Source organism: Canis lupus, chromosome 18 (genome assembly GCF_011100685.1).
Source record: "Canis lupus familiaris isolate Mischka breed German Shepherd chromosome 18, alternate assembly UU_Cfam_GSD_1.0, whole genome shotgun sequence".
Lineage (NCBI taxonomy): Eukaryota > Metazoa > Chordata > Mammalia > Carnivora > Canidae > Canis > Canis lupus.
The window spans coordinates 13933272-13950016 of NC_049239.1; the positions used below are offsets into that span (position 1 = coordinate 13933272).

The window sequence follows — 16745 nt, forward strand, 5'->3', positions numbered from 1 at the left end:
CTCTCGGGGGACGGAGGAGAGGACAGGGGCGCCCGTGCCCCCAAGCCTGCGGCCCGGCCCGCCCCGACCTCCCCGCAGCCCCCCTCCTGCGGGCCCCGCCCCGGGCCCCGCCGCAGACCAGCCGGGCTGGGAGCACCGCGGGGAGGTGGGCCGGGCGGGGGGGGGGGGGGGAGGGCGAGTACAGGCGTCCCCCGGGACGCGCGCGGTCCCAGCCCTGGGCGCGCAGTCCGCAGCGGGGCACCCACCAGCCCCGAGGGGCTCCCCGGGCGCCCACATCCGACGATGGGCGAGGCGGGCGTGCACCAGCTGCTCGGCCCTGCCTGGGCCCCTTCCTCCTTCCTTCCACAGGTGCCAGTCCTACAGGTGCTCCCCAGCCCACAGCCCGGCCTTAGTCCCTTGTCAGGCTGCTCCCCAGAGAACCCAACTCGCAGCGCCTGAGTCTGAATTTCAGCTAATCAGGAGTCCTGTGATCTTGAGGAAGCAGTAATTTATTTTCCTTTAGACTTAATTTCCACCTCTGCAAAATGGGAACAGTAAGTCGTGTCCTCACCGATTGTGAGTGCACTTAGTTTAACACTGTTGCAGAATAACCATTTATTCATAAATATACGTATCATAATCCTGGGTGAATTATAGAACTTCTGTGAGTCTTAGATCCTTTCCCTAAAAATGAGAATAAAGCACATACATTCAGGATTTTAGCAAGGATTTTATGACACAATGTATGTGTGTATTAGGTACTCACTAGATGACACCCCCTCATATCCTTTTCCCTTTAAAGTATCAATAGTACCTTCACATAGTGTATTTTTAAGATACGTCATATTTATTTTCTTTTTTTCCTTTCTTCTTTTTCTTTAGTCTCTTTATAGGGTGGTTGTATTTGGAGGAGGAAAACTAAATGCAAAGCAGAAAGGTGGGGCTTGGGTGCAGCTCTGGTTTTATGCCCCTCTTCTTTCTGTCACAGTTCAAAGGCCGTTCCTCCAGGAAGCTCACTCTGACTGACTCAACACATGTGAGCAAAACTCACATTCAAACTTTGACTCCCCTGTCTTTTCCATGTTTGTAAGCCTTGTAATGATTTATTCCTGTGGATTGCAGGATTTCTATGTTAATAGTGTCCCTGGGAAGTGGGAATCATACTTGATTTTCAAAGTGAGTACACCTGGCCAAACGTTTCATTGGTTTCTTTCTTTCTTTCTTTCTTTCTTTCTTTCTTTCTTTCTTTCTTTCTTTCTTTCTTTCTTCTTTCTTTCTTTCTTTCTTTCTTTCTTTCTTTCTTTCTTTCTTTCTTTCTTCTTTCTTTCTTTTCTTTCTTTCTTAAGATTTTATTTATTTATTCATGTGAGACACACAGAGAGAGGCAGAGCCACAGGCAGAGGGAGAAGCAGGCCCCCTGCAGGAAGCCCAATGTGGGACTCGATCCCAGGACCCCGGGATCACGCCCTGAACCAAAGGTAGATGCTCAACCACTGAGCTCCCCCCTCCCGCCAGGCGTGCTGTTCATTGGTTTCTGTACTAGATCACGGGGACTGACTCTTAGGACAACGCCCAGTTGGCTAGAAGCCCTGCAAGATGCTCCAGGAATTCTCACTGAGCTGACAAAGACTGCGAGAGTCAGATGGTGTCTTCTGGGGTCCTGTGGTCCAACTCTGTCACCTTAGTCGTGAGGAGACTTTGTTTAGGTCAGCCCTCTTTAGATGATGACCCTTAAGGGCTCATGTGAAATTTTGGTTAGCCCCATCTTTATTACATCTTCCCTGTTTTATAACCTGATACTGTTTTTGCCCTAAGCTTGGTCCGTTGTAGGAACACTGTCTTATACTGACACCTACTGGGCAGGTGGGGAAAGCCCCGGGAGCCGCCACCCTGGTGTCAGGACCAGCTCCTAGTTAAGCCGAGTCCTGACTTCCTCCTTGCATTTAGCTTTAGGAAGCATCTTTCTTATGACAATCCTATTTTAGGCTTTCATTTCCCACTCTCCTACTAGGAGTAAAGGTCTGTATTAGATGTGAGGTTTCTCGGGTGTGATGATTTCATTCAGTTAAAATATTAAAAGGCCGAGGTACCTTTAATCAGTCATTCCATAGATCTACTTACCATGTAATCACGCTCATTAAATGTGACCTTAATTCTGCAAGCACTGCAGCCCTGAGTGGATGATGTCAAGTGGGTCCAATGCAGAGTACGGAGCATTCTCCCCCCTAGATTCCCCCACCGGTGGGGGCGGCCAGATGCCCTCTAATCTGGCTCGAGAGCTCTCCACGATGGTGGAAAGAACCATCCATAATGAATGTGGTCAATTCTTTCCTTGAAGGTTTCTCCGGGGACTCACGACCCCAGGAAAAATTCATCTGAATGTTTCATCATCATCCTCATGCGACTGCGTTATAAAACCATCTCTTCCCTGCTTTGATCTAAAAGTCTCTTCTGTCTGTTCTCCTAAGGTTTGGAAATGATTAATCAAAATTCACTCATAAAAACTTTACAAAATATGCCAGTAGGTTACATTCTAATTATCTCCTTACCAATCCCTTTGCTGGCACAGAGTGAGCCTTTACTGGTGTTAAATGTGGTATAACGTGGTAGTAAAGAGCTTTAGAATTAGGCTGAATAATTATATATATTTATTATATATAATATATAAACATTATACATAAAAATATAATTTTATACACACTACATATAAGTTTATATCTATTTTATATATTATATATAAGTTTATATCTATTTTATATATTATATAATGTAGTATTATATATTATTATATATTATTATTATTATACATTATTTATTTATTTAAGTAGGCTCTATGCCCAACATGGGTCTTGAACTCAGGACCCCAAGATCAAGAGTGGCATGCTCTGCTGGCTGAGCCAGCCAGGCACCCCCAAACCCTTTTTACTGTAATTTTTCTTTAGTTAATAATGTAATCAGTTTTGCTGTATCTACTGAAAGAATAAAGACCATTCTCAGCAATCAGACTGCCGACATTGCAGAAAATGTTGCCATCTCTCTGAAGGGAGGCGCCGTTACTGCAAAGAGCCCCAGAGGAACACTGAAGGGACCACAATCACGTAAAGATAGAGCTCAGTCTCTTTGGAAAGAAAAAGAAGAGGCTCTGAGTTGACACATGGTGGGGGACTGGAAAAGGACTGGCTCCTGGTGGTCTGTGGTCATGTCAGAAGGCGACCAAGGGTGTTACACTAAGCTTCTGTTACAAGACGAGCTTTGTGTGTGCTCCCGTCCCCATCAACATTGCTATTCAGGAGAATGCTTCTCTTGTTGAAATCTGAAATTCTTTGGGTGAAAAATCTATCAGCAGGGTTTGGATGAGGCCAGGTGTTCCTTATTCAGTAGCTCAAGCCCAGAAAGAGGAGTTAATTCTTTTTCTTTTCTTTTTTTTTCTTTTTTTAAAGATTTTATTATTCATGAGAGACACACAGAGAAAGGCAGAGACACAGGCAGAGGGAGAAAGAGGCTCCCCATGGGGAGCCTCAAGGACTCAATCCCAGGACCCTGGGGTCATGACCTGAGCCAAAAACAGAGGCTCAACCACTGAGCCACCCAGGTAGCCCAAGACGAGTTAACTCTTGAAGGAAATGGCATTGAGCTTGTATCAACTCTGCCTCTGATTCAGATGTTCCACAATGGTTAAAAACAAAGACAGAATTTTTGGATGGTATCTATGTTTCTGGAAAAGGAACAGTTCAGCAGGCTGATGAATAAGATCTAAGTTGTCTAGCTGCAGAAACAGCAAGATGCTGGATGTTTTCTCAGACTTATTTGTGATATTTTAAAGATGCAATGAAAGCTGTATTGATTTGGGAAAAATAATGTAATCATTGAAAGTACTTTCTAAAGGGTTCTAGCTTTTCTCATGTGGGGGGTGTGTATATGTACATATAATGGAATATTATTCAGCCATACAAAAGCAGGAAATTCTCCCATTTTTGATGACGATGTAGATAAACCTGGAGGGCATTATGCCAAATGAAATGAGCCAGCCAGAAAAAGACAAATACTGCATGGTATCACTTATATGTGGGATCTCAAAAAAAGACAAAGAAGTTACTCATGGAAGCAGAGAATAGAATGGTGGTTTCCAGGAGCTGGGAGATTGGGGAAATGAGATATTGGTCAGAGGTTACAAGCGTTCAGTTTCTGAGGATCTAATGTACGGTGTGGTGACTATAGTTAATAATGCTGTATTGTCTGCTTGAAATTTGCTAAGAGAGTAGATCTTTGCTAAGAAGTGTTCTCAACACACTCACATACACATACACACACACAAAGGATAACTATGTGAGTGATGGTTACGATAATTAGCTTGATTGTGGCAAACATTTCCTGATGTATACATATATCATATAAATCATGTTATACACCTTAGATACATATGATTTTATTTGTCAATTATACTTCAGTAGAGCTATAAAAAAAGAGAAGAGAGGAAGACCATACCCAGAGTCTAAGCCTGATAGCGTTCGGTAACACGTGTCTGGGAAAAAATAGATCTTGGTGTTATCTGGGGCTTAGAGGAGGAGCCCTTGAGAGATTGGCACCAGATATACTTGGAAGGTGGCTGAATGCCTGGACTGGAGAGACGGGCAGGCTCAGAGAGAGGAGAGGGCATGGATTTTGGACACTGAGAGACAGGTCTGAAGGTGAGCCCCACTTCTCAACTGTGGATCTCAGGCAGTTCTGTAGCTTCTCTTTGCCTCTGTTTCTTCATCTGTACATGGAGACAGCAATACCACTTTGTATAGTTCTCATGATAAATTAATAACAGAGTCCTTGGCACATAGTAAGTACCAAGTTATTTTTACTTCCTGTTTCAAAAGGCACACTGTTTGCTCATGTCCGGCCCTGAATACAGTATGAATATCCCCCGGTTAACAGTTCTTTCATGTGATAGATGCCACTTCTGGAAGTCCTTAGGGCTCAAGCCTTCTTGTCTTCATGTTTCCTGGTTGTCACAAATGATCTGTTTTTCTCTCAAACCTCTCAGTCAAACTTTGGTCCTCATATTGTCTGTTTCAGACTAAAAAAAGTGGTTATAGGGATTTATTTGTTAAACAATTTTGAACTTCTACAAAGTGCCAGCACTAGGGGTAGAGCAGTGAGTAAGACATAAAAATATTCTTGGCCTTATAGAGCTTTTATACCAGGAAAGGAGGATGGGAAAGCAAGGAAAGCGTATAATTTGTCAGATGATCAAAAAGTGCTAACTAAAAAAAAATAGGGCAAGAAGAGTGATAGGGATTGTGTGTGTGTGTGTATGTGTGTGTTTGTGTGTTGGGGGAGATGGTTGCTTATTGCTCATAGAACTATATGGGGGACAACGAGCTCTGGGTTTCTCGTGGTGATACAAAGAGGGTTAAAAGTATGCTGAGGTTGGTCTTGATGGTCTCAAGGATGATAGTGGTGTGGAGTGGGAGGGTTGGGGAGTTGGTAGATTGGACTCTTTTCCAGAAGCATGAACAGTCCTCTGCCAAAGGCAACGTGGAAGAGAATGTGAGGAAGAGTTCTCTGATCTTATCTGGAGCTTAGACCGTTGATGGGCTTCCCTTTTGATTCTGTCAGGCAGTAGGAACTTTGTAAATGTTGACTTCTTGAGACTCAGCCCCTGACAAGCAGAGAGAGAGAGAGAGAGAGGCAGAAGGAAGCTCAGATGTTACCTTCAAGAAGCCTATCCTGTTCCTTTAGAACACAAGAGAGTAGTGGAGAATCTGATATAGTCTATCAGGGGATGCTCTTCCAAGAGCAGCTATCCTAAGGTGTGATACCAAGAAATATTGGTAAGGATTTAGTGAACTTGGCAGAGTGGAACGGGCACTGGCTGGGAGACAGTCTGTATTCTCTAGGCTGTCTGACTCTTGGCATGCTGCACTATTGCCCCAAGGCTGTTTCTTCTTCTCTATAATGAGGAAGCTGGCCGCTACCATCCATTTCTGATACAAAATTCCATGGCTGTAAGAAGAAGTTGGAATTTTATCTCTGTTGTTGGAGTTTTGAATAGAAAATAGAGGGCTTTAGAGGATAGATAAGAGTTTTCATTTATTTTTTTTTTCAGTTGATTTTGGAAGAAAGGGACTCAGGAAAGGAAGAGTTGGCTTTTGTTGTTGGCTTAGAGAAGTAGATTACATTTCTTGGACCTTAGCCAAACACAACAGAGTGGATCTTTCAAAGAGTGAGAAGAATTTGTTTGGCAGAGGAATTGCTGCCTTGATCAAAAAAGCTTTCCATTCAGTTTTCTGGAAGAGGGAGAAGAAAATTCTGGTAAACCAACTTAAGTGCCCCCATTGGGAAGATGCATGGTCCCTCTGGGCTGAATTAGTTCCTCTGTCCTCTATTTCCACAGAAAGCAAGTTGGAGCCAAGGGATAGAGGAAAGGCAATGGACCCCATTTGGGAGCAGCAATGCATGTAAGATGAACATTTACCAAGTGTATGATGAATGAATAAATGAATAAATGAAAGAGTGAAAGGAAGTCAAGACCAACCAATAGGTAATGGAAAATGAGGAAATCAGAAAACTTGACTAAGGGCGGTTTATGAGCATTTAGAGGAGTCATCACCAGGACCCAGCATGGCTTCATCAAGGACTGGTTTGCCAGTGATCTCACTGGTAGAGTCTTCAGACTTGTTGGTTGGAGGAAGGCTATGAACATAATCTATCTTAATTTCAGAAAAGCGATTAAAGTCCCACTTGATTTTTGTTGTTATTTTTGTTGAGATGGTGAAATGCAGACTTGATCATACTATTAGGTTAATTTCAGCTGGTAGAAAAAAACTTTATCCAAATAGTGTTGACTATACCATTTTTCTTCCTGGAATGAGATACCTAATGGAGTACCATAGGGTTAAGGTCTTGGGCCTGACTCTTCAGCTTTTTTTTTTTTTTTAATGATTTATTTTGAAATGAGTATAAATTCACAAGAGGTTATGAAAAATATATAGAAAAATATATAGCATAGAAGTATGCTTCATTCTGTTTCTTTCATTGATAACATTTTTGTATAACTATAATGTGATATCAAAACCAGGAAATTGGTATTGGTACAATCCAAAGTTTATTCAGCTTTTACCCAGTGTTACATGAATGTCTTTGTGTGTATATGTAACTCTGCACAACTTTATTACATGTATAAGTTCATGTGACCTCACCACAATCAAGATATAGAGCTGTCATCATGAATGTCTGTCCTGCTGTCTCCTTATAGCCACATCCACACCTCATCCCCATCCGTTATCTGACAACCACTTATCTGTTCTTCACCTTTGTAATTCCGTTATTTCCAGGATGTGGTATAAATGGAATCCTATAGTATGCAATGTTTGAGATTGGCTTTTTTCACTGAGTATAATTTCCTTGAGATCCAACCAAATTGTGTGTCTCAATAGTCTGTTGCTTTTTATTGCTGAGTAGTACATAGTTTGTTGTATGGACATACCACAGTTTAACCATTCACCTGCTAAAGGATATTTGGGTTCTTTCCAGTTTTGGGCTATTATTAATGAGGCTATTGAAGATTTTTATATAGGTTTTTTTTTAAAGATTTTAAACATAGAGAGAGAGAGAGAGAGAGAGAGAGAGAGAGGCAGAGACATAGGCAGAGGGAGAAGCAGGCTCCATGCAGGGAGCCTGACACAGGACTTGATCCCAGGTCTCCAGGATCACACCCTGGGCCGAAGGCGGTGGTAAACCGCTGAGCCACCTGGGCTGCCCTTTATACAAGTTTTTGAGCATAAGTTTTAACTTCTGTGGGATAAATGCCCAAAAGTGCAACTGCTGGGTTATATGATAATTATATGTTTAGTTTTAACAATTCAGTAAATTACTATCAAAATAGCTGTACCATTCTCATCAGCAAGGCTTGAGTGATCCAGTTTCTCTGCATCCTGGCCAACATTTGGTGTTATCACTATTTTTAATGTTAGCCATTCTGATATATGTATAGTAATACTTTGTTGAAGTTTTAATTTGCATTTTTCTAATTGCTAAAATGTTGAATATCTTTTCATATGTATACTCTCTGTATATACTCCAGTGAAATTTTTGTTCATGTCTTTGTGCATTTCCTAATTGGATTATTTGTTTCCTACTGTTGAGTTTTGAAAGTTCTTTATGTATTGTAGATACAAGTCCTTTATTGTATATATGACTTGCAAATATTTTCTCCCAGTGTATCCTCATAACAGTATCTTTTGGAGAAGTTTTACATTTTGATGAGGTCTAATTTATCAAGTTTTCCTTTAATGGATCATGATTTTGGTGTAAAATCTAAAATGTCTTCACCTAATCCTGAAGATGTTCTCCCATCTATTTTCTAAAAGTTTTACCATTTTACATTTTACATTTCAGTCCATAAGTCATTGTAGGTTAATAGACTCAACTTTTAAAGTCAAAGAGGTTGAAGATAAGATAGATATGCAGGTAATACAAGCTCCTGGAATATAGGATAAACTAGTAAGATAAAATTTATAAGCATGCAGGACTGCCTGGGTAGCTCAGTTGGTTAAGCTTAATTTCGGCTCAGGTCATGATCTCAGGGTCTTGAGATTGGGCTCCACACTGGGCATGGAGCCTGCTTAAGATTCTCTCTTTCTTCCTCTGACCCTCCTCCTCCCATCCTTCCTTTCTTAAAAAAAAAAAAAATATATATATATATATAAAATATATTATATTATAATATATGTATAATATATATGTATATATATATGCACAATATCAGAGTTTAATGTGATGGTTGAAAATGTGGGTGTGGGTTCTGGAGCCAGCCTGGCTTGGTTTCAAATGCCTGCCCTGCCTGGGAGTCCTAGGGAAGTCTGGTAATCTCTCTATGTCTGAGTTTCTGCATCTACAAAATGGGATTAATAAGAGTACTTGCCTTAGAGGGTTGTTTTGAGGACTTAATGAGATAATACAAACGGAACACTTAGAACTGTATTCAAAGAAATGCTGCCTATTATTATATAAAATTTGAGCAATCACAGGGGAGACCCAACCAAGGAAGGAGTGCCTGTGGAAAGAAATCCTGGTGTATACAAAGAAGTGGAGAAGTTAACCTAACTTATTTGAAACTTTTAACATGTCTTTGCACAATTTTTGTCTGATTATATATGCTTATAAACATGTCTTCATCCAGAAATAACAAGGTTTACATAGGGTTGAAATAACAAGGAATTTAAATCCATTCAGTGAAAACAGGAGTCTGTTTAGGACTGTGTAGATACTCAAATGCATTTTTCATATTCTTGTTGACATTTTACAAAGTGAAGTCATTATTTTAAATTATCAGCTATTAGAAAAAGGTCACAATTTCTGTGTAGGTATCATAACTCAGCAGGAGGGAAGCAGGGCATTGCCAGAGTTCATATTAATAACCTGATGTGGGGGTCATGTAGATTCTCAGCCTCTCATAGTGGGGACTTCCGGCCTCCAGCCCTTGGTACCACCAACAGAATGTTGTTGGGAGAAGGATCTTTCATACGGTCTCTGTGTTTGCTGAAAATGAGGAAAAGGGGGAGGTGGAGATGTAGGAGGGTTGACTAGGTGGAGAACGAGCTTCCTGGAAGTGAGAGGAAGAAGATACTACAAATATCAGACATTAAAAGAGAGGGAGGACAGGGGAAGTGAAGAGTGCCTCCGATTCCTAGAAAGAGATGGGCCTCCCATGGACTGCAGTCTGTTCATTACTTTTCCAGAAAGCAGTTGAGGGGCACTGGGCAATTTACCCACTCTCTCCATGCCTGGGTTTCCTTTTCTGGCTCATAATGATAAGAGTGTCTGGCTGCACACTCCATGGGCTGTTATCAATTACATGAAAGTTCTTTAAGCAAAACAAATATCTGACATGATTTTACTTCATTGTGGATCAAATATATGTGTATCTTTGTTCATTCTTTTTAAAAAATGTATTTATTTTCTGTTTTTTTTTTTGTGTATTTTTTTTTATTGGAGTTCGACTTGCCAAAACCCAGTACTCATCCTGTCAAGTGCCCCCCCTCAGTGCCCATCACCCAGTCACCCCAAACCCCCGCCCACCTCCCCTTCCACTACCCTTTGTTCATTTCCCAGAGTTAGGAGTCTCTCATGTGCTGTCACCCTCACTGATATTTCCTACTCATTTTCTCTCCTTTCCCCTTTATTCCCTTTAACTATGTTTTATATTACCCAAATGTATGAGACCATATAATGTTTGTCCTTCTCCGATTGACTCATTTCACTCAGCATAATACCCTCCAGTTCCATCCACATTGAAGCAAATGGGGGATATTTGTCATTTCTAATGGCTGAGGAATATTCCATTGTATACATAAACCACATCTTCTTTATCCATTCATCTTTCGATGGACACCGAGGCTCCTTCCACAGTTTGGCTATTGTGGACATTGCTGCTATCAACATCGGGGTGCAGGTGTCCCGGCGTTTCATTGCATCTGTATCTTTGGGGTAAATCCCCAACAGTGCAATTGCTGGGTCGTAGGGCAGATCTATTTTTAACTCTTTGAGGAACCTCCACACAGTTTTCCAGAGTGGCTGCACCAGTTCACATTCCCACCAACAGTGCAAGAGGGTTCCCTTTTCTCCGCATCCTCTCCAACATTTGTGGTTTCCTGCCTTGTTAATTTTCCCCATTCTCACTTGTGTGAGGTGGTATCTCATTGTGGTTTTGATTTGTATTTCCCTGATGGCAAGTGATGCGGAGCATTTTCTCATGTGCTTGTTGGCCATGTCCATGTCTTCCTCTGTGAGATTTCTCTTCATGTCTTTTGCCCATTTCATGATTGGATTGTTTGTTTCTTTGCTGTTGAGTTTAAGAAGTTCTTTATAGATCTTGGAAACTAGCCCTTTATCTGATACGTCATTTGCAAATATCTTCTCCCATTCTGTGGGTTGTCTTTTAGTTTTGTTGACTGTATCCTTTGCTGTGCAAAAGCTTCTTATCTTGATGAAGTCCCAATAGTTCATTTTTGCTTTTGTTTCTTTTGGCCTTCGTGGATGTATCTTGCAAGAAGTTACTGTGGCCGAGTTCAAAAAGGGTGTTGCCTGTGTTCTCCTCTCCTCTCCTCTCCTCTCCTCTCCTCTCCTCTCCTCTCCTCTCCTCTCCTCTCCTCTTGTCTCACATTTAGATCTTTCATCCCTTTTGAGTTTATCTTTGTGTATGGTGAAAGAGAGTGGTCTAGTTTCATTCTTCTGCATGTGGATGTCCAATTTTCCCAGCACCATTTATTGAAGAGACTGTCTTTCTTCCAATGGATAGTCTTTCCTCCTTTGTCGAATATTAGTTGCCCATAAAGTTCAGGGTCCACTTCTGGGTTCTCTATTCTGTTCCGCTGATCTATGTGTCTGTTTTTGTGCCAGTACCACACTGTCTTGATGACCACAGCTCTGTAGTACAACCTGAAATCTGGCATTGTGATGCTCCCAGATATGGTTTTCTTTTTTAAAATTCCCCTGGCTATTCGGGGTCTTTTCTGATTCCACACAAATCTTAAAATAATTTGTTCTAACTCTCAGAAGAAAGTCCATGGCATTTTGATAGGGATTGCATTAAACGTGTAAATTGCCCTGGGTAACATTGACATTTTCACAATATTAATTCTGCCAATCCATGAGCATGGAATATTTTTCCATCTCTTTGTGTCTTCCTCAATTTCTTTCAGAAGTGTTCTATAGTTTTTAGGGTATAGATCCTTTACCTCTTTGGTTAGGTTTATTCCTAGGTATCTTATGCTTTTGGGTGCAATTGTAAATGGGATTGACTCCTTAATTTCTCTTTCTTCAGTCTCATTGTTAGTGTATAGAAATGCCACTGATTTCTGGGCATTGATTTTGTATCCTGCCACGCTACCAAATTGCTGTATGAGTTCTAGCGATCTTGGGGTGGAGGCTTTTGGGTTTTCTATGTAGAGTATCATGTCATTGGCGAAGAGGGAGAGTTTGACTTCTTCTTTGCCAATTTGAATGCCTTTAATGTCTTTTTGTTGTCTGATTGCTGAGGCTAGGACTTCCAGTACTATGTTGAATAGCAGTGGTGAGAGTGGACATCCCTGTCCTGTTCCTGATCTTAGGGGAAAGGCTCCCAGTGTTTCCCCATTGGGAATGATATTTGCTGTGGGCTTTCATAGATGGCTTTTAAGATGTTGAGGAATGTTCCCTCTATCCCTAAACTCTGACGAGTTTTGATCAGGAATGGATGCTGTATTTTGTCAAATGCTTTTTCTGCATCTATTGAGACGATCACATGGTTCTTGTTTTTTTTCTTGTTGATATGATCTATCACGTTGATTGCTTTACAAGTGTTGAGCCAGCCTTGCATCCCTGGGATAAATCCCACTGGTCATGGTGAATAATTTTCTTAATATATTGTTGGATCCTATTGGCTAGGATCTTGTTGAGAATTTTTGCATCTGTGTTCATCAGGGATACTGGTCTGTAATTCTCCTTTTTGGTGGGGTCTTTGTCTGGTTTGGGAATTAAGGTGATGCTGGCCTCATAGAATAAGTTTGGAAGTATTCCATCCCTTTCTATCTTTTGGAACAGCTTTAGTAGAATAGGTATTGTTTCTTCTTTTTTTAAAAAAGATTTTATTTATTTATGAGAGAGAGAGAGAGAGAGAGGAAGAGACACAGACAGAGGGAGAAACAGGCTCCATGCAGGGAACCGATGTAGGACTCGATCCGGGGACTCCAGGACCATGCCCCAGGCCCAAGGCAGGCACTAAATCACTGAACCACCCAGACTGCCCTCATAATAGGTTTTTAAAATCGTTTGTTTTTCCTTGGTATTGGTTGTGATCCCTTGTTTTTCATTCGTGATTTTATTAATTAGAGTCTTTTCTCTTTTGTTGTTAATAAGGCTGGCTAATGGTTTATCTATCTTATTCTTTCAAAGAACCAACTCCTGGTTTTATTGATCTGTTCTACAGTTCTTCTGGTCTCTATTTCATTGAGTTCTGCTCGAATCTTTAATAACTCTCTTCTGCTTGGTGTAGGTTTTATTTGCTGTTCTTTCCCCAGTTTCTTTAGGTGCAGGGCTAGCTTGTGTATTTGAGTTTTTCCCAATTTTTGAGGGATGCTTGTATTGCAATGTAGGATTCCCTCTTAGGACAGCTTTTGCTGTATCCCAAAGATTTTGAGCAGTTGTATCTTCATTCTCATAGTTTCCACGAATCTTTTTAATTCTTCTCTAATTTCATGATTGACCCATTCATCTTTTAGCAGGATGCTCTTTCACCTCCACGTGTTTGAGTTTCTTCCAAATTTCTTCTTGTGATTGAGTTCTAGTTTCAAAGCATTATGGTCTGAAAATATGCAGGGGACAATCCCAGTCTTTTGCTATTGGTTGAGACCTCATTGTGACCCAGTATATGATCTATTCTGGAGAAAGTTCCATGGGCACTTGAGAAGAATGTGTATTCAGTTGCGTTTGGATGTAAAGTTCTGTAAATATCTGTGAAATCCATCTGGTCCAGGGTATCATTTAAAGCTCTTGTTTCTTTGGAGATGTTGTGCTTAGAAGATCTCTCATTTGCAGAAAGCACCATGTTGAAGTCTCCTACTATTAGTATATTATTATCTAAGTATGTCTTTACTTTAGTTATTAATTGATTGATATACTTGGCAGCTCCCACATTTGGGGCATAAATATTCATGATTGTTAGGTCCTCTTGTTGGATAGATCCTTTAGGTATGATATAGTGTCCCTTTTCATCTCTTACTACAGTCTTTGGGATAAAATTTTATTTATCTGATATGAGGATGGCTACCCCAGCTTTCTTTTGAGGACCATTTGAATGGTAAATGGTTCTCCAACGTTTCATTTTCAGGCTGTAGGTGTCCTTAGACCTAAAACGAGTCTCTTGTAGACAGCAAATAGATGGGTCCTGCTTTTTTATCCAGTCTGAAACCCTGCATCTTTTGATGGGATCATTAAGCCCATTCACATTCAGAGTTACTATTGAAAGATATGAATTTAGTGTCATCGTAATACCTATTCAGTCCCTGTTTTTGTGGATTGTTTCTTTGGGCTCCCTCTTTCTTTTATAGGGTTCCCCTTAATATTTCTTGCAGAGCTTGTTTGATGGTCACATATTCTTTCAGTTTTTGCCTAGCTTGGAAGCTCTTTATCTCTCCTTCTATTCTGAATGAGAGCCTTGCTGGGTAAAGTATTCTTGGCTGTATGTTCTTCTCATTTAGGACCCTGAATATACCATGCCAGCCCTTTCTGGCCTGCCAGGTCTCTGTGGAGAGGTCTGCTATGAATCTAATATTTCTCCCTATATAAGTTAGGGATCTCTTGTCTCTTGCTACTTTAAGGATTTTCTCTTTATCTTTGGAATTTGCAAGCTTCACTATTAAATGTTGGGGTGTTGAACAGTTTTTATTGATTTTAGGGGGGAATCTCTCTATCTCCTGGATCTGAATGCCTGTTTCCCTCCCCAAATTAGGAAAGTTCTCAGCTATGATTTGTTCAAATATGCTTTCTGGTCCTCTGTCCCTCTTGGCGCCTTCTGGAACCCCAATTAAACATAGATTTTTCCTTCTGAGGCTGTCATTTATTTCCCTTAACCTTTCCTCATGGTCTTTTGTTTTTGTCTTTTTTCCTCAGCTTCCTTCTTTGCCATCAACTTGTCTTCATGTCACTCACTCTTTCTTCTACCTCATTAACCCTCATTGTTAGGACCTCCAGTTTGGATTGCATCTCATTTAATTGATTTTTAATTTCAGCCTGATTAGATCTAAATTCTGTAATCATGAAGTCTCTTGAATCCTTTATGCTTTTCTCCAGAGCCACCAGTAGCTTTATAATTGTGCTTCTGAATTGGCTTTCTGACATCAAATTGTAATCCAAATTCTGTAACTCTGTGGCAGAGAGTACTATTTCTGATTCTTTCTTTTGCGGTGAGTTCTTCTTTCTAGTCATTTTTCTCAGTGCAGAGTGGCTAAAAATGGATTGTACTTGTTACAAACTCTTCTCTCTGTAGCATTCCAGCTGTTCTCTCTTTAAATCTCAGGTCGAATTCGTGGGTTTTCAGGATGATTTGAAAGTTATCTAGGTAAGTTGGTGGGGACAGGTGACTTGGGGACCTATTCCTCTGCCATCTTGCCCCTAGAATCTCTTTGTTCATTCTTATTGTAGCATCTACCTTAACACAATCTCCCTCTCCCTCTCCTGCTCCCTTGGCAGGATTTTTGGTTCCCCTCTCCACCTTATTAGCAGTGTCTCAGCAGTGTGGCATGGCTGGCTTTATCATAGGTGCTCTTTTGTCTTGTAACTTCCATACCATGTTTCCAGTTAGATCATTAAGCTTACTTTCCTCTCCTAAATGTGTACTGTAGGAGACTGACCTGGCTTGTTCACCCTATGCCTTATTACTTCTCAGATGTCCTTATGCCTGAAAAAATACAGGCTCTAAGTCTACCCAAAGAACCAAGTTCGAATTTGTCTTAAAGAATAAACAGTTACATATTGTCAATATTATGAAATACAACTGTAGATTCACTTTACTCACAGTTACACTGAAATTGTGCATGTGTGGAATAGTTTGAAAAGAAGAATTTTTTTTAAGAGTACCATAAATTTGTCTGTTTTTTTGCAGAAAACAGTATTTTTTAGGGTTTGTTCTTATGGGCATTATGATCATCATTGCCTTCAATTTTTAACTATGTAGTTAATCAGTAAAAGTATTCACAGGTTTAGACCAAAAATTGAAAGTTAAAGAATTAGTCCTCTGGGAGGATATTTTGGGGGAAAAAAATACAGTGACCACAAATTAAGTATGAAAACATGAGAGGGGAATTTCTAATAGTGGGCCATATAAAGACCTTGGAATAACCTCAAGTTTTCTTAGTTTGAATGTATATTTGCTGTTCACATTTGAGTTCCCCATTGCAACCTCATTAATATTGAGAAATAGAGTAACATGTGTCTCAGGAGAAGAGAAATATGCATATACTATCTGTATATATAATATATATATATATATTTTCATGATTTGGAGAAGCATTAGGAAGATAGTCTTGATGAAAATATCTCTCAAAATTTAGCCACAAAATCCTGAAAATCCATCATTGGGGAACTTTTCTTGGAGTTCCAGCTCTCCAGGAGGAAGACATTATTAAGCTGCTGTCAGTCAAGGACACATGTACAAGCCAGATAGGATTGTCACAAAACACAGGCTCTGGAGTCAGATGGAGCTAGATTGAATTTAGCTTTGACACTCGCTCTGAGATTCTGGGCAAACTTTTTACCTTCTCTGAGTCCCAATTGCTTCATCTGTAAAATAGGGTTAATAATGACTATCAAATGAAAGGCTCAATGTAAATGAGCTGATATATTTAAAGACCCAATACAATACTGAAACTAGGCTCTTGATCAGGAGTGCCTGGGTGGCTCAATAGGTTAAGCATCCGACTCTTGATTGTGGCTCAGGTCATGATCTCAGGGTTGTGAGATGGAGCTCCTGTGTTAGGCTCCATGCTGAGAGTGGAGCCTGCTTAAGATTCTCTCTCTCCCTCTCCCTCTGCCTCTCCCTTCCCCCCATGCATGCTCTTTCTATCCCAGAAAATTAAATAAACAAACAAAGTAGGTACATAGCAATGATAATTATTAGCGATAACAGTAATATTTAATTCAGACTGGGTTTTGTTTAGTTTGGAGGTAGATAAAGACATTAAAGAGGTAGACAGATTCAGATCATTTTAAGGAAGATAATTTCCAGATTCTACATTTCT

At 40.4% G+C, this 16745-nt stretch overlaps 1 pseudogene; it reads left to right on the forward strand.

Annotated features, from left to right (window-relative positions):
- The first annotated feature begins 282 nt into the window (after positions 1-282).
- Positions 283-3729, forward strand: LOC111091025 (annotated as a pseudogene).
- Positions 3730-16745: the final 13016 nt, after the last annotated feature.